This window comes from Phacochoerus africanus, chromosome X (assembly GCF_016906955.1).
Source record: "Phacochoerus africanus isolate WHEZ1 chromosome X, ROS_Pafr_v1, whole genome shotgun sequence".
NCBI classification, from domain to species: Eukaryota; Metazoa; Chordata; class Mammalia; order Artiodactyla; family Suidae; genus Phacochoerus; species Phacochoerus africanus.
Genome location: NC_062560.1, coordinates 16,633,101 through 16,657,332, shown reverse-complemented (window position 1 = coordinate 16,657,332; position 24,232 = coordinate 16,633,101). Strand labels below are relative to the sequence as shown.

The window sequence follows — 24,232 nt, the reverse complement described above, 5'->3', positions numbered from 1 at the left end:
TAGATCCCTAGCCTGGAAACCCCCATATGCCGGGACTGCAACCCTAAAAAAAAAAAAAAAAAAAAAAAAAAGACAAATAAATAAACAAACAATGAAAATAAATTTTGATCTGGGCAATATTGGCCCAGACCCATTTCTCCCTGATCCCCCCTACTAAGTACAATGGTAAACACTGTAAAGAACTTAAAAAGCAATGAAAGGAGCCCTCTGAAATGTGGAAAGAGGAACTCGTTTGGGTTCCCAGGAGGAACAACACAGCAGCAGGAGCCTTACATCCCCACCTCCCCTCAACAGAAGAAGGCAGCCCAGGTCTACCATTTTCAGACCCCCAACCTAGCAACACAGGGTAGCCCAGGTAGGCGCATTCCTCCCCGAAATGAAATAGTAGGCTCTCTCACAACACCAGGTGAACCTGACAGCACTGGCAAAGGGGAAAACCTGAGACTCCTCTCCCTGCTGAGAAACACCAAGTAGCAGGTTGGCACTGGCAAGAGTGATTCTGCCACACAACACAAGCTGCCTGGCTCAAGAAACATTCTTCATCCCTATGGGCCCCCAGGCTATCTTCCTCAACCAAGAAACATCAGATGGCCCTGCCTGGGGCAGCCCTTCCGGCCTCTCAGGCAACACCATCAGGGACCAGTGGGAGCACCAGATAAACCAAGTACACCAAAAAATACTGCAAAGGTTCTGAAAAGTAAGTTCTCACTCAAAACACACTCCACAAAAATAAGTCTGGTCCTGCATGCTAAACCAAAACAAGTGGCTATCTGCTAAAATGAAAGATTAAATAGGACCTAGAGTCTCACAACATAATAGTAAACATGTCCAGGATACTATTTAAAATCACAAATCATATCAAGAGCCAGGAAGATCACAACATGAATGAAAAAGACAATCAATTAATGCTGACATAAAGATGAATGAGATGTTGGAATTATCTGACAAGGAGTTTGAAGTAGCCGTGACAAAAACAAAAAAACTTCAACAAGAACAAATTATCTTGAAACAAATGAAAACATAGAAAACCTCAGCAAAGAAATACAAATTGTGGCAAAGAATGAATGGAAATCTTCAAACTGAAAAACATGCCGCAAATTTTAAAACTTGCTTGATGGACTCAATAGTAGAGTAAATATGCCAGCAGACAGAATCAATGAACTTGAGGACAAACTAATAAAATTTACCCAATCTGAAAATGATAGAAAATAGATTGGAAAAAAATGAACAGACCCTTGGGGACCTATGGAACGATAAGAAAAGATTTAACATCGGAGTCCCAGAAGAGAAAGAGTAGGGCTGAAAGAATATTAGAAGAAATAATGACGTAAAACACCCTGATTTGCCAAAAGAAAACACAAAAATACAAGAATCTGAGCAAACCCCAAGCAGGATGAATTCAAAGAAATTCATATTGATACACCATAGTTACACCTCTGAAAACTAAAGGCAAAGATAAAATCTTGAAATCAGCCACAGAGAAATGATGATTCCCTATTGGGGAACATCAATTCAAATGACAGTGGATGTATCAGCTGAAACCATGGAGGATAGAAGGAAGTGATACAATATATTTCAAATTCTGAAAGGAAAGAACTGCCAACCCATACTATCCTTTAAGTGAAAAGGGAAATCAAGACATTCAAAGATAAAAAACATTAAGAGAATTTGTTGCTACCAGGCCTGCTCTTAAATATTGGCTGAAGCATGTTTTTAAGCAGAAAGGAAATTATAAAAGAAGAAATCTTGAAGCATCAAGAAGAAAGTTAATTTGAATCCTGAAACTTTACTGAATGTTTATTAGTTCTAACAGTTTTTGGGTGGAGTCGTTGGGATTTTTCATATATATAGGATCATGTCATCTGCAAACAGAGACATTATACTTCTTTTTTTCCCCAGTGTAGATGCCGTTTATTTCTTTTTCTTGCCTATTTTTTCTGGCTAGTATTTCTAGTACTGTGTTGAGTAGAAATGGTGATAGCAGGCGTCCTTTTCTTGTTCCTAAAGTTATCGGAAAAGCTTTTTTACTTCTTCACCCTTGAGTATGATGTTAGCTGTGGGCTTGTCATATGTGGCCTTTGTCATGTTGAGATACATTCCTTCTATACCTAATTGGTTGAGTGATTTTATAATGAAAGGATGTTGGATTTTGTCAAATGCTTTTTCTATGTATATTGAGAAGATGTGTTTTTCATCTTCCATTCTGTTAATGTAGTGTATATCACACTTAGTGATTTGTGTGTGTTCAGCTACCTTACATCCCAGGGATAAACTCCACTTGATCATGGTACATGATCCTTTTAATGTGCTCTTGAATTCAGTTGCTAGTATTTTGTTGAGGACACTTGCATCTGTGTTCCCCAAGAATATTGGCCTGTGGTTTTCTTTTCTTGTAGTGTGTTGTCTGGCTTTGGTATCAGAGTAATGCTGGCATAACAAAATGAGTTTTGGAGTGTTCCTTCCTCCTCGACTGTTTGGAAGAGTTTGAGAAGGATTGGCATTAATTCTTCTTTAAATGGTTGATAGAATTCATCATTGAAGCCATCTGGTCCTAGGATTTTCTGTGTTGAGAGGTTTTATTACTGATTTAATCATTATTGGTCTGTTCTGATTTTCTATTCATTATTCAGTCTTGGTAGGTTGTATGTTTTCAGGAGTTTATCCTTTTTTTCTGAATTATCCAATTCATTGGCAAATGATTTTTCATAGCAATCTCCTATGGTCCTTTGTATTTCTGTAATATCACTTGTGCTGTCTCCTCTTAATTTATAATTTTATTTATTTGAGTCTTCTCTTTTTTTCTTTGTCTAGCTAAAGGTTTTTCAGTTTTGTTTGTCTTCACAAAAAACTCCTCATTTTATTGATCTTTTTATTGTTTTTCTAGTCTTTATTTCTCTCATCTCTACTACTTCCTTTAACAACAGAAAGAGTAGACATACAGGTAAATACAATAAACTTTCTTCTTATGAATTTTATAAATTATATTTTACAATTGAAACAGAAGTTATAACACTGTCTGATACTCCAGACAATGATAACTGAAAGCAATGAGAGTAAAGGGACCTAAACGGAAGTAAGATTTCCACACATTTTGAAGTGGTAAAATGTTGATACGGTAGACTATGATACATTGCATATTTATGTTGTAATATCCAGAGCAGCCACTAAGAAAGCTATACAAAGAGATACATCCAAAAATGCTATAAATAATACAAGGTGAATTTCTTTTACAAAATGTTCAGGTAATCCACAGGAAGGCAAGAAAAGAGAAAACAATAAAAAAATAATAAAATGGCAGATTTAAGCTCTAACATATAAATAGTTATCTTAAATGTAGATGGTCTGGACACACCAAAAAAGACTGAGGTTGGTTAAGTGAATTACAAACATGACCCAACTATATGTAGTTTATCAAAAACTCACTCCAAATTTAATGTTGTAGATAGGTCAAAAGTAAAAAGATGGAAACAGATCTACTATGCAAATATTAAAACAATTGGGAGAGGCTATATTAATATCAGATAAAGTAGACTACAGGTGAAAGAGAATTAGCAGAGACAGAGAGGGACACTACATAATGATAAAAGGGTCAATATAACAATTAGCTATAACAATTCTAACCGGTATTCACCAAACAACAGGCTCAGAATGAATAATAGAGCTGAAAATTGAAGCAGACCGGTTCACAATTGTAGACAGGGACTTAAACATCTCCTTCTCAGTGACTGAAGAATTATTAGGCAAAAAATCAGAGATGATTCTGTTATCTGAACAACATAATCAACTAACAGTATCTAATTGACATATATAAAACAATCCACCCAACAACAGCAGAACACACAATTTGTTTCAACTATCCATGTAAGAGTCATCAAGATAAACATATCTTTTTTTCCTTTTTAAAAATTTTTATTACAGTTGATTTACAATGTAGTTAACGTTCTATAATCTTAACCTCAAAATAACGAATGCTGGAGGGGGTGTGGAGAAAAGGGAACCCTCCTGCACTGTTGGTGGGAATGCAAGCTGGTACAACCACTATGGAGAACAGTTTGGAGGTACCTTAGAAATCTATACATAGAACTACCCTATGACCCAGCAATCCCACTCTTGGGCATATATCCGGACAAAACTTTCTGTAAAAAAGATAAACAGTATCTTGAACCATAAACAAATCTGAAAGAATTGAAATCGGGAATAACATGTTTTCTAACCATAATGAAATTAAACTAGTAATCAATAATACAAAAAAGAATAAAAACACACCTGGAAATTAAGCAACACACTCTTAAATATCCATGTCCAAACATCCAAAGAGGATGTTTTAAAAAAACATGAAAAAAAAAGAAAAATGAAAACACAGTGTAGGAAAATATGTGGGATGTAGCTCAAGCAGTGCTGGGAGTGAAATTTACATCAGGAAAGAAAGAAGGTCTCAAATCAGTAACCTAAGTTCCTGTCTCAGGAAACTAGAAAAAGAAGAGTAAAATAAGCCCAAAGCAAGCAGAAGGAAGAAAATAATAAAAAGCATAAATAAATAAAATTGAAAATAGGAAAATAATCATAAAAATTGATAAAATAAAATGCTAGTTCATAAAAAATAAAATAATAGGTACAAAATTCTAGTACAGCCAAAAAAAATGAAAACAGAGAAGAAATAAGTCATCAGAAATTAAACAGGGGACAACACTACAATTTTATTAGCCATTAAAAGGGTAAAGAAGTGCTACAAGTAATTTACACTAATATGTTTAGCAACACAGATAAAATAGACCATTTCCTCTGAAACCACAAGGTACCAAAACTCAACTAAAATCAAATAGATAATCTGAATTGTCCGAGGACTTCTACAGAAATTAAATTTGTAATTTGTCAAAATTCATAGAATGTACAATACAAAGAGTGAAGTCTAAGGTAAATCACAGGCTTTGGGTGATCATGATATGTTAATGTAGGTTCTTCAGTTGTAACAAATGTATCACTCTTGTAAGTGATGTTGATGATGGAAGAGGTTTATACATACGTGAGGGCAGGGGTATATGGGAAGTCTCTGGACCTTCCTCTCAATTTTGTTGTGAACGTGAAACTGCTCTTTAAAAATTGTCTTAAAGGAGTTCCCGTCGTGGCTCAGTGGTTAACAAATCCGACTAGGAACCATGAGGTTGCAAGTTCGATCCCTGCCCTTGCTCAGTGGGTTAACGATCCGGCGTTGCCGTGAGCTGTGGTGTGGGTTGCAGATGCGGCTGGGATCCCGAGTTGCTGTGGCTCTGGCGTGGGCTGGCAGCTACAGCTCCGATTCGACCCCTAGCCTGGGAAACTCCATATGCCGCGGGAGCGGCCCAAGAAATAGCAAAAATACAATAAATAAATAAATAAATTAATTAATTAAAATAAAAATAAAAATTGTCTTAAAAATAAATCAATGAGGAGTTCCCGTCATGGCTCAGTGGTGAACGAATCTGACAAGGAACCATGAGGTTGCAGGTTCGATCCCTGGCCTCGCTCAGTGGGTTAAGAATTCAGCGTTGCCATGAGCTGTGGTGTAGGTTACAGATGTGGCTTGGATCCTGCATTGCTGTGACTCTGGCGTAGGCCGGTGACTACAGCTCTGATTCGACCCCTAGCCTGGGAACCTTCATATGCTGCAGGAGCAGCCCAAGAAATGACAAAAATAAATAAATAAATAAATAAATAAATAAAATCTATCATTTCAACAGAGTAAAGAAGAAAAAATAAATACTCAATATAAATTGATGCAGAAAACATATTTGACAAAATTTAACACTCATTCTGATACAAAACTCTCAACTTTGTTCTTTCTCAAGATTTCTTTGGCTATTTGGGGTCTCTTGTGATTCCATACAAATTTTGGGATTGTTTATACTATTTCTGTGGAAAATGCCATTGGGATTTTGATGGGGATTGCATTGAATCTGTATATCACTTTAGACAGTATGGACATTTTAATAGTATTAATTCTTAACAATCCAAGAACACAAATATCCTTCCATTTTTGCCTTCTTCACCTTCTTTTCATCATTGTCTTACAGTTTTCCATATATAGATCATTCACTTCCTGGCTTAAATTTATTCCCAAGTATTTTGTTCTTTTTTTATTATGGCCATATCCATGGCATATGGAAGTTCCCGGGCCAGAGATTGAATCCAAGCCACAGCTGTGACCTATGCCACAGCTGAGTGGGGCTGGGGATCAAACCTGCACCTCTGCCACAACCCAAGCCACTGTGGTCGGATTCTTAGCCCCATGTGCCACAGCAGTAATGCTGTATTTTGTTCTTTTTATGCTATTGTAACTGGGATTGTTTTTCTAAATTTCTTTTTTAGATGGATTGTTGTTAGTGTTTAGACGTACAGTGAATTTTTGTGCATTGATTTTGTGTCTTGCAACTTTACTAAATTTGTTTACTATTGTAACAGATTTTTGGTGTTGTCTTTAGGGTTTCCTATATATAAGATCACATCATCTGTAAACAGAGACAATTTAATTTCTTCCTTTTGTATTTGCATGCCTTTTATTTCCTTTTCTTGTCTAACTGCTCTAGCTAGGACTTCCAGTACTGTGTTAAATAGAAGTAGTGAGAGTGGGCCACATTGTGTTAGTCCTAATCTTAAAGGAAAGGCTTATATGTTTTCAGTGTTATATATGATAGTAACTGTGGATTTGTCATACATGGCATTTTTTTTTACCATGCCTGCAGCCTGTGGAAGTTCTTGGTCCAGGGATCAAACCTATACCACAGCAGTGACCCAAGCCACAGGAATGATGATGTCAGATCCTTAACTGCTAGGCCACAAGGGAACTCCCACATATGGCCTTTATTACATTGAGCTACATTCCTCCTAAATCTCTTAATTTATTGAGAGATTTTTATTAAGATGTTGAATTTTGTCAAGTGTTTTTTTCTACATCTGTTGATATGATCATGTGGTTTTTATCCTTCACTCTGTTAATGCAGTATATCACATTCATTGATTGGTATATTGAACCATCCTTGCATTCCAGGGATAAAATAGAACCACAAAAGACCCTGAATAGCCAAAGCAATCTTGAGCAAAAACAAAACTGGAGACATCACGCTTCCTGATTTCAAATGATATTTCATCAAAACAGTATGGTACTGGCATAAAAACAGGCACCTAGACCAATGGAACAGAATACAGAGCTCAGAAACAAACCTATGTATATATAGTCAACTAATCATAGATGAGGGCTCCAAGAATGCACAATGAGGAAAGGATGATCTTTTCAATAAGTGATGCTAGGAAAACTCAATCTTCACATGTAAAAGAATGAAATTGGACCCTTATCATACACCATACACAAAGATTAACTCAAAATAGATTAAAGACTTAAATGCAAAACCTAAAACTATAAAACTCCTAGAAGAAAACACAGGGGAAGAGCTCCTTGACAGCTGTCTTGGCAATGATTTTTTTTTTTTAAGGTGGGTATCAAAAGCACAAGCAACAGGAGTTCCCTGGTGGTCTAGTGGTTGAGAATCTGGTGTTGTCACTGCTGTGGCTTGGGTCATTGCTATGGCACAGGTTCAGTCCCTGGCCTAGAAACTTCCCCATGCCATGAGAATGCAAATAAAATAAAAAATAAATAAGTAAAAAACACACAAGCAACAAAAGCAAAAGTAAATAAGCAGGAGTACATCAAACTAAGAATCTTCTAGGCAACAAAGGAAACAATCAATACAATGAGAAGGCTACCTATGGAATAGGAGAAAATATTTGCAAACCATATATCTGAAGTATATAACATAAGAGGTTAATATCCCAAATATGTAAGGAACTCAACTCAACAGCAAAAAATCACAGATAGGAGTTCTTGCTGTGACTCAGTGGGTTAATGATCCAGTATTTTCTCTGTGGCAGTGTAGTTTTGATCCCCAGCCCACAGCAGTGGATCTGGCATTGCCGCAGCTGTGGCTGAGATCTGATCCCTGGCCTGGGAACTTCCATATGCTGTGGGTGTGACCGAAAAAGAAAGAAGGTCACAAATAACCTGATTTTAAAATGGGCAAAGGATGTGAATAGACATTTTCCCAAGGAAGATGCACAGATAGCCAACACGTATATGAAAGGGTGCTCCACATCACTGATCATCAGAGAAATGCAATCAAAACCACAATGAGATGTCATTTCACATCTGTTGAGACAGCTATTATAAAAAAGATAACATAACAAATATAGGTAAGGGTGTGGAGAGAAGGGAGGTCTTGTATAATGTTGGTGGGAATATGAAACCGGTATTATGGCAAACAGTATGGCGTTTCCTCAAAAAATCAAAAATAGAACTACCATGTGATCCAGCAATCCCACTTCTGAGATTTCTTTGTTCCTATTATGACATGCGTTTATTTTGTATTAAATAAAAGACATATACAAATCAATAAGATGCAAACATTATGATTTAATTAATAAATGAGTGAAAGCAATAAACTGACAATTCCTTTAGGTTTACAGGTAGAAAGCACGCAAATAAAAATGGCCCATCTCTCTAGTAATCAGTGAAATGTAGTTTAAAACAAAATGAGACAAATATTTTAGCCTAGGCTATTTTTTTTTCAGCTTATGCTTGTCTAGTGTTTATATTTACTCTTTTTTATTATTTATTTATTTTTCCACTGTGCAGCATGGGGCCCAAGTTACACATACATGTATACATAATTTTTCCTCCCATTGTCATGTTGCAATGTAAGTTATCTAGACATAGTTCACAGTGTAGCCTAGGCTATTCAGTACTCATAAGGCGAGTACTCTCAGAGCCCGTATTTGGAGTTGCAACTGGAACATCCTTTTAAAAATTAGTTTGGCAACATGTAAATGTTTGTGTCGGCCCTAGAAATATTACATCTGTGTATTTACTCTGAGAAATATTTATTAATGGGAAACATTGATATCCACTAAGATACTAACTGTAGAGTTCTTTACGACAGCAGAACTTAGAAATAGCCTATACTTTCAACAGTAGCGCAGAAACTAAGTATGTGGTGATGAATTCACTTAATAAAGTTATTGAACCATTGAAAATGATTATTTTATTTATGTAATATTATTAGAATGCTGTGGCAACTGCTTATTAGTCGAAGATATTAAGAGACAAAACCAGGATTAAAATCATATGTAATATTATTTAACTTGAGTAAGTGCCCTAAAGAGAAAAATTTGAGGAGAATATGTAGATATTTGAGGGTGGTTTAGATTAAATGTTTATACTGAAGATAGACTAGCCTTTTTGAAAAACATTCTCTGAGATTTTTTAGAATAGCGTTTTACTTTTCACTTAATTTTTATTGAATGTTACAATGAAAAATCATTTAAAAGAATACATTGTATGTATTCTACAGTATTTCTACCTTAAATGTGAATATTTTCTAAAGTGATCATGTATTTTTAAAGGTCACCTCCATTTGTAAACAAAATGTTTGTTCTTCAAAAAAGCAAAAACAACCGCTATAAATTTCTAATTAGGACCCATCTAATAGGGGTGAAAGAGATACTGCAGGATGGTGGTAGTCTTCAATTTATGTAAATACTCCTGTCAAGTTTGGGGGCATTCCCTTTAAGGCAGGATGTTGGTGAATGAGACACCAGCTCCATCCCACGCAGACGGAAATGTGGTCCTCAGAGACCAGCGGGGACGCTTTGGTGAGTGGGGTTTGGTGGTGGAGCTCCATTTCCAATGGAAGGCGTGAGAACTATGCAGAGAAACAGACCCAGAAGCCTGATCCTAGGGCTGGGGCCAGTGTTGGGGAGGGTCATGGAGAGGACGACCTGGTGAGTGCCATGACCCAAGGATTGAGTGATCCCTCAAGGACATGAGGAGTTTAGAGGAGAGAAGCCAGTTTCATTTCAGACCCGATGCAGAGTTGATCCGGCTCAGAAATTAGGCAGGGATAATAGTCCTGGGGTGAAGAGTATCAGCGATTGACCAGGAGGGGCCAAGGTGAGCAGGGGCTGACGGCGAGCTATCTCGTGAGGGCGCTTGGAGGTTGATCGGGCAGAGAGGCGACAAATGCAAAGGACAGCAATGAGAACTGCTAGCCATGCTAGCAAGAGAGACTTTCATTCCCTTTCTCTCCTTCTATAAGATTGTTCTGTTCATAAAATTCTATGATTTTAGAACTTCTCCCAACTGAAGAAAAATGAAATGATTGAAGCCCCTTCTGTGTTATATATTGATGTCCTGTGCAAAACTGAATGCCCTCGCAGCTCCTTTCACCCTGGAACTGATAGCAACAGAAATCTATCTTGTCAGTTCCGTTGGAGAGACTTGTCAGACAAATCTGACAGTCCAGCCACATGCTAAAGCCACAGAAGCCGGCAGTGCCTTTTGTGGCATAAACCATTTGTGAAATTGACGGCCACGCTCTTGTTTGAAAGCTGTGTGCTAGCTAGGTCAGACAGGGCGTCTCTGTGGGAGAACTGGTCACTCCCAACAGCTGATGGGTTAGATGGCTGAGAAGCCCTCAGTAGCTCCTCTTCCAAAAGACAATTGCCGAGATAGACTCTCGCCTTGACTGCAGGGCCAGGCATAGGACACTGGGGTTTGTGGCGATGGGGTACGTTTGGGGGACCCTGCCCATCGTCCCCTTTAACGTTAACACTCCTGCCTTGGAGTGTCTCAGCAGTTTTGTTTTGTTTTGTTTTTGCTTCTTTTTAGGGCTGCGCCTGTGGCATATGGAGGTTCCCAGACTAGGGGTCGAATCAGAGCTGCAGCCACCGGCCTGTGCCACAGCCACAGCAACTCGGGATCCGAGCTGCATCTGTGACCTACACCACAGCTCACGACAACACCGGATCCTTAACCCACTGAGCAAGGCCAGGGATCAGCCTGCATCCTCATGGATACTAGTCAGGTTGGCAACCCACTGAGCCACAACAGGAACTCCTCAGCAGTTATTTTTAACGATTTTTTTTGGTTTTAGGGCAACTTCGTTCATTTTTTCCCTTCTTATGGGGAGATCTGTCTGGCTCTTTTGCGAATGGATTTTTAAGAAAGGAAAATGTGAGTCTGATACCTGGGAAGAGAAGAGGAGTTGGCAGGTGTAAAGGTGTGTGTGTGTGTGTAGTTCTCTGAGCATCATTTTCCCCATTGGAAGACCAGGTTGTACAGGGTCATCTCTGAGCTGGCCTATCCTTGGTCCTTTACGTGTCAGTATTTCAACCACATGCATACCATAGTTGGCATTGTTATCCCACCCAGCGAATTCATCCACCTCTCCAAAACCGAATCTGGGTCTCTTTTCCACCTAGCCCAAATCCACTGCCTTATCGTTTCATGCCCCTGAATCCAGCTTTTTCTCCCGGCTGTAATTTTTGTCTCTGGTCCTTTCTTGGCGATGAATATGCTGCTCTGTCTGTCTCATGCTCCTTGGCTTCTCACTTGGCTTGTACAGGGCTCCCACGGATTTGGACACACCCCGACAGCCTCAGGTGACAGTCCCATGGGTCCAACCCCCAACCCACTCTGTCTGCGTCTTTCCTCCACGTGGAAAAGGGAAGTGCATTTGATAGCTAGAGGACTTAGGAACGTAGGTGGGGGATGCAGATGCTCCTTAGTCATAAGACCAAAGCCCCCGAGTGAATGAGGGGGGATAATCGTGAATTAACCAGTACTTAGGGAAGGCCTCCTTCCTAAGGAGAACTAAAGCAGGTTCTGTGGGAGAAGTCAGGAACGGGTCTTCCCTTGATGTTGTCAGGCAAGTCGGAAAGACAAAATGTACGGGGGCCAGTGGCTCCTGGTGGTACATGGGACTTAAGTCCCGAGAGAGACCAGAGCTGGCTCAAGGGCACTCAGAGAAGTGAGAAGGCAGGAGGTAAAAACCAACTCTTCTGACCTTGGGCGCAGGCGTCTTAGCCCTTTGTCAGAGGCAGGAGAGTGCCTCCAAGGCACTGCCAGCGTGAACACACTGGGCTGCGAAATTCAGCAGAGCCACGTGCTTCAACCACATTCTCGCGTAGATCATTTTCTCCCTGTCTTCAATCAGATTAAAATATCAATGACTGGCCCACTTCCTCCCTCCACTTGTTTGTTAGATCTCTTGATTACAGAATGGCCCTTGCCCTTTATCTCAGACTAAAACAAAACAAAACAAAATGAAACGAAACGAAACAAAACGAAACAAAAACAATCCTGTCATCCCGTGTGTGCAAGTCTTAGGATGCTTTCAAATGCAAGCAGTAGAGACCTGACTCAAAGAAGCTTAACCTATAAAGCAATGTAATAACTTACGTAAAAGGAAGTGCAGGTTCAGGTGGCTCCACAGGAGGTTGGTGTTCTAGCAGTTCAGCCAAATCCTCATAGCTCTAGGTTCTTTCTGTTTTTGTTGTGCTGCCTTGAGCATCAATCAGCTCCCTCCTAGCACCACAGTGACCATCCATCCAGGTTTGTTGGGAAAACCCGTTTATGCCTTTTGCTCTGACATAATTAGTGGCAACCCCTTTCACCCTCAGTAGTGTTCCAGTTTAGATGATCAATTATATGGTCACCTGCATCGTGTTCTCACTGCCAGTTGCAAATGCCATTACATGAGCTTCACATTGACTGGCAGAGGGAGGGGTTCTTTCCTGGAAGAGAAAGAACTTACCCATAAAGCCTCCAGCAAATCTCTCCTCTCATCTGTTTGGTCCAAGTTATAACAGGAGGGCTGCAATTAGCCTCCGATCAAAGAGACCCCACCCAAAAGTTAGGACCAAATTCTAAGGTACCTGATTTCATAGGAGAGGGATGGATACCTGACCTGCCATTAGGGTTCTATCAGGAAAGATGAATGGTGAATGCAGAACGGAGCAGCCACAAGCAATGCCCTACTTCTTACTCTTGACAATTTCCCCCAATCCTCTGAAATCAAATGCCCTCCTGATTGAGGCTAGAGAGAGCTACAGCTGAACAATGAGAGACTTCAGTGCTGGCCAGGGACAGTGTCTCACTAGTCTGTGTGTTATAGCATGTAGCATACTACTGTCAAGTAATAGCTGTTTGGGCTATGCTTCTCAGTGGCCTAACCGAAGGACCCAGCTCACATATGCTTTGATTCACTCTTTGTTAAAATTAGCAAAGATTTCACGTGAACTCTCTTAAGCTCTTTGGATAAAATTAGGGCAGGATAAAATCATTTGCAGCCTCTGAATGAAGAATACTGAAGCCCCCATGCCGACCGCATTAGAAATCTCTAGTCTGTCAAAAGAGTCAAAACCTTTTCCTTACCCTCTGAGCTCGGGATATTCCTTAGGTCAAAGTGTCATTGCAGCTGGACTGTCTCTCTCAATGCTAGCCATCCTCTTTCCCGGAGCCTGGGTTTGATTTCAATCCTCTGTGATTTAATTACCCCTTGCATTTTTTCCAGCATTTATCCCTTTTGCATTGTGATTATGTTTTCCAGTGCTTGCCTCATTCATTCACTTAATCATCCAGTAAATATTCTTGACCACAAACTTTTTTTTAAAGAGTTTCAATTTTAAATACATTGCTCAACTTCAGGAAAATATTGACCCCTTAAGTCTTTCTTGCAAGCAGTGCCTGCTTTCCCCCCGTCACATTCACGCCCATGAGCGCTGAACTGGCATCTCCGACTTCAGGGCTTGCAGGAGCTCCTACAGCGATTCCTGACAGTGTTCATGCAGCTCAAATCAAGTCATGTTGGCCTGACTCAGGTGGATGGGCTCAGCCATCAACTCAAGTCACGTGTGTCTTTTGTAAAGCTCATCGGCACCCACTGGTTCAACCAACAGCCAGGGCAGAACGACTCCCAAATTGAGGTCTTCAGCTTAGATTTTGAATTCCAGACCTGCTCTTGTAAATGCCTACTGGGCTTCTCGATGTAGCCACCCACCAGGCCTTTCCAATTCCAGATGTCCTACCCAGAGCTCCCGAGGGCAGACACTGATGGTGCTCCACCCCCATCATTCGAATGCTACCATTTCGACATGCTCCACAGACATCCAGCGGCCAGTACCTTCTCCCTCTACCTGAGAAGGACTCTCCGCCTATGCTGGGTGGCAGGTCAAAATTGCTGGAAAACCAGTGCCCCCTGGGCCCTTAACCAGCTTGCTCACCTCTTGAGTGGGACAGTTCTGAAATGAGTGTGTTGCATCATAGCCAAGAGTTTGCTTGTGGGATTGAGCTCCAGCTGCCCATAGTCCCACTGGCCTTGATAAAATGCGCCCCATTGGCTGCTGTCCCTCTGTCTCTCGTCCTCACTCCCCTACCAGTGTTTTCACCTTCACCTTCACCTTCAGGATCTGTTTCTAGAGGAATCTACAGCATGCATCCTCTCCGGCCCCAAATCTGCTTCTTTTCCTAAGGACCTCTATCTGAGTGGCCACACCCCCGCTCACTCTGTCACCCAGTTCAGAGTCAGGCATCAGTTACTCCACCTCCTCCAGTTTCCTTCATCATTAAGCATTAAGTCCGGTTGACCCTGTATCCTGAGCTATCACTCGACTCATGTTCCAAGCCTTCATCTCTGCTGCCACGACCTTGACTCAAACTTGGATCATCGCCGCCGTCTCTCTCACCTAGTCTCCTGCTGCCCATCCCACCCCCTCCAATCAGCCCTTCATCGCCAGCCCCAGCGTGCTCATTCCTCAACCCACATCTTTCCTGACCACTTCCTTGCTTAAAGTCCTTCAGTGGCTCCCCCCTGATGACAAGAAAAAAGACTCCTTTACAGGACAGACCAGGGACCTCATCTCACCCCTAGCTTTCTCCATTCCTCCTGCTGCTGTTCTTCAGAGCCCCTCCTTCAGCCTCACAAGATATTTGCAGCCTCCAGAATGCATCCGAGCTTTGGTGCCTGCTGTTGCCTTCACTTGTGATGGCTTTCCTTTACTTTGACACCCCCCATGCATCTCTCACTGCTCTGCTCTTAGCACCGTCTCTACGGCATCTTTTCTGACTTCCCCGTTCCCTGCCACTCCCTACATCTTCCCACACAGGGAGGGGCCCACTCCTTTGGGGTTCGCCTAGCCCATTTTATAACTCCTCCAGCGCACAGAGTGTCACACTGTATTCCTAATAGTTTATTCACAGGCTTGTGAACTCCTCCTTGGGGTTCGCAACATATATTAATGATCTCTAACCGTAGTCCTTAGCTCAGTGACTGGCATACAGCAGGTGCTTCATAGATGTTTATTGGATAAATGAATGAATCACCCATGTGGAAAGCATGTGAAAAACTAGATTATGAGTGGATGCTGTATTAGAGAAGCAGGGCATAGATCAAAGGATCAGATTTGAAAAGGGGAATTTCCTGAGTCATTATTTAAAATCACCAAATATTAGACTTACGGATCTCAAAAATCACCCTGAGCAACCCTGAAAGTTTTTTGGGTTTTTTTTGTGTGTGTGTTTTTTTTTTGCTTCTTTCCTGCTGTTTGGGCATGTTCTTTCTTCCTTCCATTTTCCTCGGCAAGCCTTCAACTGTATGGATGCAGTTCTTCCATATTAATGTCCTATTTCTGTCCTTAAGCATCTCCTCCTCTCCAATCCAGACCGTCTCTTTTGACTCCTCTTTCCCCCTTCTCTCTGCAAGGGCAGCCATGGTGAAAATACAGAAAGATACCACTGCCTGTTTCTCTGGAATGGGGGCCACGATGCCTGTTTATTATGCATTAATCTGAATCAATATAGTCTTTCCTGAAAACATAGGCACCTCAAAGGGCAGCAAATATGAATCACAACTGCCAGCGAGGATCAAACATTAACCCAGGGCTGTGATGAGGCCAACAAAAGAAATAGGCTAGTAATTGCCTTCCAGGATATCAATCCCTACCTTATACACACATACCCCCTCAACACACACAAAACCTTTATGGATCTTTCATCCATGAACTTGCCCAATTATAACTGCCCAGCTGTGTCTTTAGTTGTATTCAGGCTAGGTCCCGGCAACTGAGACCTCACCTACCTGATCCAAAGACTCAGAACAGTTAGGAGATCGAGGGGGGAAGTCTTTGGTTTCTCAAACGGTTGAAGATAAATCCACAAATATTTCCACAGGTATCATTCATAACTTGGAGCTAGGCTCAAACCCTCAGAGCCTGACTGAAACAAGAACTGGTACTTGCTGTTGATACTCATTTCTATCCGTTCTTAAACTCGCATTGCGTGTCTTTCTGCCCTTACGTCAATTCGGTACTTCTTAATTTCTTTTTTTTTTCCAAAAGGGGAAAGTCCGTATCAAGGAATCATCCTACCAGGACTACCTTCTACTTGAGGAGCAGTAGGCATGGTGCCTGAGGCCCAAAATACTTTCAGGGCTCAGGGAGATGTTTTCATTTCTTTTAGAATCAGAACAAAACGTGCTCTTATAAATCAAAGAAAAGATTTTAATATATAATATTAATTCATTCATCTTTACACCAACACAATCATAAAATGTAATTTTTACTTTTTTTTTTATGGAGGAAAGAGTCCACAAAGGCAAGGTGCCCACGAAAGGCCCTGATTCCCACCACATTATGCTTGCAACATGACAAGATTGAAATAGAACCTTTCAGACACAAGTTCAGAGTCCCAAGCTAACCATAAACCTGCTGCCAGGCTGCCCTCTGTTCGCCCCACACTCTGGCCCCCTCAGATGCTACAAGAGGGAAGCCTCATGTGAGTGTTGGGACTCGAGGAGGTTGGAACACACAAAGGACAGCTAGATTGAGACAGCTCTTCGCTCTGATTCAAGGAATTTCTGCTCTGCCATTCTCTCTCAAATATCTGTATCCTGTTTTGATCACCAGAAAGAAAAAAAAAAACCCTTTTCATCTTTAGGGATTAATTAAACCAGTGAAGGAGTTGCTTCCTTTGCTCTCTTAAAACATTTATAAGATATAGGGTTTGGGGTTTTGGGTTTGTTTTTTTTTTTACTTTGTTTTAAAATGATCAGTACTACAGCTGACACCTGTGATTTATTTACTGGTTCGTGACCATAGAGGCATCATCTCTCTAACTCCCGTTCTTAGCCCAGGGTCTGGCAAACACTAGGTGCTTAATAAATGCTAGATCAACAGACGAATCACCTCTCAGGCAAGTGTGCCGAAATGAGCTTATGCCCATGGTCTCTATTTTGTCTTTCATAATCTCACACCTTGCCAAGAAGGATCTTTGACCTGTATCACAATTGGCATTTCAGGAGGTGGTCGCTGGGCCCTCGTCACCTCTCCCACCTCCACCCACCAGCCACTTCCTCCCTCCTGGGCTCTGTTCTCTCTCCTCTCCATCCCGGGGTCTGGAATGGTCCCCAGCCGGCGGGGAGGCGGAAGGGTCCCCGCTCTGCTGGCCCTCTGCGCCCCGCACCCCTCTCCCCGAGCCCCTTCCTCCCGCCACCCTGCGCCTCCCACAGCCACGCCCTCCCCGTGGGCGAGATCACCTGTCCCTCCTCTGCCACCGCCTCCTAGGGTACCCTTTCGCCCCCCTCCTGCTCCCCCTCCTCCGCCACCTCCCCCGAGCCCTCCCCTTCCCCGCCTCCTCCCACCCCTTGGTGTATATAGTAAAGGCCGGGCGCCGCACGCAGACACACACTCGTCCGGACACAGGCGCACACACGCTCACGCACAAGCAGCGGCGGCGGCGACAGCAGCTCGGTGACAGCGGCGACGGCGGCTCCCACCGCTGCGCACCCCCTTCAGGCGGCCGGCGGCGAGGCCAGACCGGAGAGTTCCCGCACCCGCGACCACCCCGCGGCTTCCTGGAGGCGGCGGCCGCGACTGCGAGGTATCTGCCGCGGCGCCCCCGTGCGGGCCGGGGTCCCCCCCTCGCTCCCTCCCCGCGCGGACCTGCCACCGGGACGCAGGGGGCGCGCCAGGCGGGGCGCGCCTGGCGGGGGCCCGGCGCCCGGGGAGGGGCCTGCTCCCGGGGGCCGGACGGCGCCCGGAGGCCGGGGCCAGCGGGGAGGGCCGGGCGGGGGCGGGGACGCGGGCCGAGGCCGCCACCCGCGCGGCGTCCCCGGGCCCCGCTCGTGCTCCCGGCGCCGCGCGCTGGCCGGCGGGACCGGGGCCGGCCGGGGAGGCGGCGCCGGCCGGCGGGGCGGGGGCCCCGAAGTGGGTTTCGGGCCGCCACTGGCGCTGGCACCGGGCTCGGAGGGCGGCGCGCGGCGGACTGTGCGCCCGGGCATCGCACCCGGCCGCCTCCGGCTCTGCCGCTCTGCCCCGGCCCGGAAAACCCGGCGCCTTCCAGGCCCTTCGAAAGATGGATTCTGTTGACGTATCTGGCGGCCCCGGCGAGCCGGGTGGAAAGTTGGGTTTTGCCAGATCGCGCTGGGCTCGTCTTTGTGACGCTCGAGCAGCCCCGCATCCCCCCGGAGCCGGGTGAGTGTGCGTCGGCGCCCCGGAGCCCTCGTGCCCCCCAATGCCCAGACCCGGGGTGGCCGCACCAGCTCGGGCTTTCTGCCATGTTAGGCACCGTGCTGCCTTCTCGCTGCATTTTTGCGTGCGTTTCAGCGGTGCCTTTGGCTGCGGAGGGAGTTCTCGCCTCTCCCCGCGTTGGCTTTTTCGGGTTTGGGGTTGTGCTCTGTGTATCTGCTTGTTTGCCGTTTAAAGCCCGACTATTGTTCGGTAGAAGCTCCGCCTGGGTGGGGAAATGGCACCCCACCACAGTTGCCGGCGAGGGGTAGAAATGTTGCCAAACAGCTGCTGCTTTGTGTTTCCCTATCCGAAGTCCCTGGAGTAGGTTTGGGGCACGACGGTGGATGGAGAGAGGGATGGGGCACGGAAGAAGAAGGTGGCTTTGGAGGAGCGAATTGTCACCCACCCCGTGGCACGCAGTCAGCTTCCCTTTTTGCCTGCCAAACTTTTATGAATATTCCTTTTGTGGCGGGAGGGAAGCTTAATGAATTCAGCCCAGTTTTCCAGGGAAAAGCAAGCCGGCTTTAACAATGGTTTGAGAACTTAATCAATGAGAAAGGCAGGAGGAGGAGGAGGCCCTGACACCTCCTCGGGATGTGGCTCCTTCTTGCAGCGTCAGGTAGGGGAGAGGTGGGCAGGGCAGGGCGCCCCGCCTGGGTGGCCGCCTTCCCAGAACTGTTGGTCGGTAGCTCTTACCTGTGCCCTCTGGAGCCACCCACCGTCGTCTGGCCCCCACCTTACGGTCTGCCCAGAACTCGGCGACGCGGCCGCTCTCGGCAGCGCGCGGGCCGGCCCCCCTCATCTGGCGTTTTTAAGGATGTGTAAATATTTTGCTGAGGATAAGTGACATCAACAGAATGATATTCCGCAGAGCCCGGGTGTGCAGCGATGATAAATAGATACGGCCAAACAAAGTTTTGATAACCGCAGATTCTCATGGCTCGCTCTGTTTCATTTGGGTCTTTGTTTTTGTTGGTTTAGCATTATCTCTCATCCTCTGGTGTGATCCCTTTATTTAGCTGATTCTTGGAGGCTTCTCTTTAGAACAGAGGGAGAAGCAGCCAGCAGAGAGAAAACACTTCTTAGCCTTGCATGCATCGGGCAAGGATTTCTCTGCTTTTCCCAGGGACTCTTTCTCACCGTTTTCTAGAGGTCTCTCCCTCCTTTTGAGTCCTCAGAATCGTTTGTCGATTGAGCAGGAGACTTCTGATAACTTTGGAGATGTGTAGTGATAGGCCTTTGTTGCAGTGGAGGGGGGGCAGTGTGGGAGGGGGACAGTGGGGAGGGCGGTGGGTGGGAGCCACTCACCAGCGTGGTGTTATGCCCCCCCCCCCACGGTTTTGTCCTCATGTTTTCTTCTCAAAGGGAAACGTGGGGGAGCTGTGCCACTTTTGGAAGGCTGGGGGGCTGGAAGGCTGGAAGCCAGGATGCACCCCACTTTCTCCGCCCCTTAGAAGCCTCAGAGAAGCCACCTCCGCACCCCCTACACACAGTATCCTGTGAATGGGCGCTGGGCATCCTGACAGATGCCCACTAGAGGCATCCACAAGGTGGCCGGGCACCATGCACCAAGTCAGACTGGAACCTGGGACCCTGGCTGCTTTGGCACCACCCATGGGACCGTTCAGCCACCCAGGGAGGGTGCTTTATCATGCAGAGAAGCCCCAGATTTCCAGAGGCGAGGTTTGGCCCAAGAAAATCCGCCCATCTCGGGAACAAATGAGGAAATAGCTTTCCAGGTGATATCAGTTGCCTGTGTGAGAGCTCGTTTGGTTGGCCTTTGGGCAAGAACTGTAAAATGGGAAAAGTCTCGTGGCCAGAAAACAGAGCCACCAAGACAGGGCCCCTGAAGAAAAAAAAGAAAGAAAGAAAAAGAAAAGGCTGGGAGGTGTGGGACAAGGTGTCACCGGGAGCGCTGTAGCTAAAATGACCCCAACACGAGCTAGGGCTGGTCCCCCCCCCCCCCCCCAACACACACACACCATTTACCCAGAATGGAGGTATCCTCTCTGTGGAGACATCCAGGCACAGTGTGCTGGAATCGACTGTAAGAAAATAGCAAGTGTTTGTTCTCTGGTTTCCTCTCTAACCTTGGGTTTGGGGGAGGAGGGTTGGGGAGGGAAATAAATCGGGGAGGAAATTCACATTTGTTGTTGCCCTCTGTCTGCCAGACACTTCACATGTGGGAAGCCATGATGTGAGGGAGGCATTATTTTACAGATAAGGAATCTGAGGCTCAGAGAAATTTCCAGTCGAGTGTCTGATTCCAGACTTCGGTGGTTATGACTTAAAGGGGCAACGTGTTCCTCTCCCCTTCCCCCAAGTGACTTATTCATCTCTCCCAAAGCCCAGAGTCCTCAGCCCCTAGCCACTCCTCAAGTGTGGTCCTTGACTGGAGGACAGGGACACCAGTGAGGCAGCCTAGCCACCCAGGGTGCATGCTTCTGTGCCCAGGAGGTAGACCCCAGATAGTCTGTGACCACTGCGGATGGAAAAGACCCTGCCTTTTCGTGTTGGAATTCCTAACATCCAGCTGTTGCTCCATCTGGGGGAATCGAGTGACTAAATGATGGAAACGATAGAGTGAATGCTAGTGGGAGGGAGCTGCGAGTCCTTGGCAGAGGAGACCAGCGGGCGGAAATGCCCAGATGTGTGTTTGGTTGGGGTCTCGGAGCTGCTGGTGTCCTGCTCTGGTGCTAGCCCTGGGTAGTTCCAAGCAGAGCAGCTCATGGGAGATGGGCAGTGGCATTCCCACCTCGTACATGAGGAAGCTGAGGCTGAGCCGGATTGAGGAATCAGCCTGCGGACCATGGTGGGGCCAGAGGATAGGTGAGGTGTTTCTGAAACATCTGAAGTAAACTCTGACTAAAAATGCGGTGGGGTCGTGCTGGGCCCATACGCCATCTCAGCAAGCCCTTTAGCCCCCTTCCAACCAGACGGCAGCTTTTAACCCTCTAGAAGGTCTGGAGCCACTGGAAAAGCCAGGGTTTGAATCCACGTATGAGGTGGTTCTGGCTCTGCTGCTTCCCCGGTCAGAATCTGAGGGGGACCCCAGAGAACCAGGCTCTCCAGGAGGGGGGGACGATGGCTAATTGTACTCTCTCCTGCACAAAAGCCTGTGTGGGATTCTGAATTAAGCTTGATTTGGGGATCAGGGTGACATCCTTGCTGTGGAGTTGGCAGCGCTCGTCTTTGGAGAATGCCTCTGATTGCTACGTCTCCCTCCCCTCTGACCGTCTGCCCGGATGCCCATCATCGCATTCTTCCCAGACTCAAGGCGTCTCCTTTGCGGCTCACGATTTCTGACGGGCCTCTCCAGGCTCCTGGCCTCGTGGGTTCGGAGGGCAGCTGCTGAGGAGGTGATTTGAGGGGCCACGTTAGTCCTTCTGGATTTCGCACGTGACCCTCCTTCTCTCTCCAGCCAGGAACACACACAGGAACACCCATGCACGCGCAGACACAGGCGCACGTAATTTGATCACGTTGCTGTATCTGCTTCACCAAATTAGATTGCAAATCCGGAATTGTGATTGAAAGAACATACGGGACTTTGGTGATCGTCTGTCCCAGCCCTTGCCTTGAGCAGCTCAGAGGAGCCAAGGCACAGGTCGCTCCAGCAGCCGAGGCCTTGAGTAATGATTATAGCCGCTGGCCTCCAGAGCCCCCCAACATCAGCCTGGGCCCCGGGCCCTTCATACGAGTCCGTTTTCCTCTGCACTTAGCGGTAGGGTGGGGCTCCTCCGGCATCCCCGTCCTTGCAGTTCCCATTTCTGCTCTAATCCTTACTGCCCTTCCGGCTCTCACGGGTCCTTCTCCTTCCCACAGATTTTTTCCGTCTTTCAGTCCAGCACCGCCTAATAGAACTTTCTGTGGCAATGGAAATATCGATACACCTGCACCCTCCCATGTAGGAGCCACTGGTCACATGTCGCTTTGGAGCAGTTGAAAGGTGGCTGGTCCAGAGAGGGATGTGCTATGAGAATAACATGGGCCCAGGATTTCTGAGACTTAGTACAAACAGGAATACGAAATAGCTCATTGATAATTTTTATATTGGTTACATGCTAAAATGATAACATTTTGCATACATTGGTTACCTCAGCTAGAGTGTTAACAATAATGTCACCTGTTCCTTGTGATCCTTTGAAAGATTTCTACTAGAAACTTTAAAATTACATGCATAATGCTGTTAGGCGGCTCTCCTCCACCAACCTGTGCCTTCAGACTCGAAGCACCTCGAGAAGTTTGGGGGCATCAACCCCCTCTATCCCCGTGGCAGATGGGAGGCACGGGACTGACTCAAGAGCCACAACAGCCTGGCATCAGGCAGCTTTGCTCATCAGTAGCTAAGGTGCCATTTGGGGGCGTCCCCGTCAAGACTACCCGTGGGCAGGAGTTCCCATTGTGGTGCAGCGGAAACGCATCCGACTAGGAACCATGAGGTTGCGGGTTCGATGCCTGGCCTCGCTCAGTGGGTTAAGGATCCAGCATTGCCATGGGCTGTGGTGTAGGTCGCAGACGCGGCTCGGATCTGGCATCTGGCATTGCTGCGGCTATGGTATAGGCCGGTGGCTACAGCTCCGACTGGACCCCTAGCCTGGGAACCTCCATATGCCCCGGGTGCGGCCCTAAAAAGCCAAAAAAAAAAAAAAAAAAAAGACTGCCCATGAGCAGGTTTGCTCAGTCATCCTCTGTAAGGAATGTGGGCTCCTGAAGCTTCCAGGAGATGAGAGAGCAAGGGAGGCGTGGGGGCGGGCCTTGCCGTGCTCCCCCCAGCCCACCCCGGGCGCGTGTCCTTGTCCAGTGGAGAGCTGTCTCCCGCCTGAGCAACTGATTTCCTTGACACCTGCTCGCATAATATCCTTCCCAGGGACGTGCGTTTGGAGAACAGACACCCTAATGCTAAGCATGGGTTATTTGGGGCCGGGGCCCGTCTCACAGGAGAGGAAGGCAGGGGGGACGCACCTAATCATTTCCTGACGGCCTGATGAAAACAAGAGCAAGGGAATCCATGCCGTTTCTGCCAGAGACAGAGGATAAACGCCGGGAAGCCCGATCTCACACCCCCGTGGTGCTGCAGTTGAGGAGCCCTGAGCAAGGGGCACTCAGGGGGCTGGGGGAAGGCTCGCACAGGGCACTGTGGCCTTCCTGGGCCCTGCCCTGGGCCCTGGGCAGGGCCCAGGGAGACAGAAAGAGCTGGAATAATGAACTTGAGGCTGCGGTGATTTATAGGTCAGGCGCCTGGGGCTCTGACTCCTGAGGGGGCTGCCCCCACAGGGGACCCTTGGCTGACCTCCTCGAGCTCCTCGGAAGGAGCTGGTTTTGTTTCCCATGGCAGAAGCAGACTGTTTACTGGAGCACAGGAAGACTCCGACATTCTGGCGAAAAATAATTCATTAACAGCCAGGGTATTACCCGTTCCCTGGAAAAGCTCCTCCAGCTGCACTGTAGCAACTGTTCTTTCTCAGCAGTGGAATTGGGCCTCGCTGGCAGCCAAGGCAGGGTGGATGGGGCGTTGTCGTCCTTGTTGTTGTTTCTGCCTTTGTGTGTATGCCCCCTTTTGCCGTATCCCCCAGAGGAAGGAACGGTGGCCGGGAGGGTGGCAGTGGTAAAGCTGTGAGCCCTTCTGTCCTCCATGCTTTCAGCCTGGAAGCTCTAGGCCAACTCTAGGAACTGCGTTTTTCCTGATATCATCATCATGCTGGGGGCACTGCACAGCCACACAGGGTGTTCTAGAACTAAAGGAATTTTAGAGCATCTCAGCACCTGCTCTTAAGATGTTATGGAAACAATTGGCTGAAGAACTCCCACCCCCGCCACACACACACACACACACACACACGCAGAATGTCCTGTCTTGGCT

General features: G+C 46.0%; 1 protein-coding gene across 6 annotated transcripts in view; it reads left to right on the top strand.

Moving 5' to 3' along the window:
* Positions 1–24,232, top strand: part of RAI2 (retinoic acid induced 2) — a 378,829-nt gene that overhangs the window by 299,421 nt on the left and 55,176 nt on the right. Inside the window, exon 1 of one of the 6 annotated variants that reach the window (XM_047765170.1) lies at positions 17,536–17,740. The exons of 3 other annotated variants lie outside the window; for them this stretch is intronic. The gene's annotated coding sequence lies outside the window, so the exon portion shown is untranslated. Of the gene's footprint in view, positions 1–17,535; positions 17,741–18,044; positions 18,334–24,232 lie in introns of those variants that run through there. 2 more of the 6 variants (XM_047765174.1, XM_047765168.1) reach the window with 2 other exon arrangements.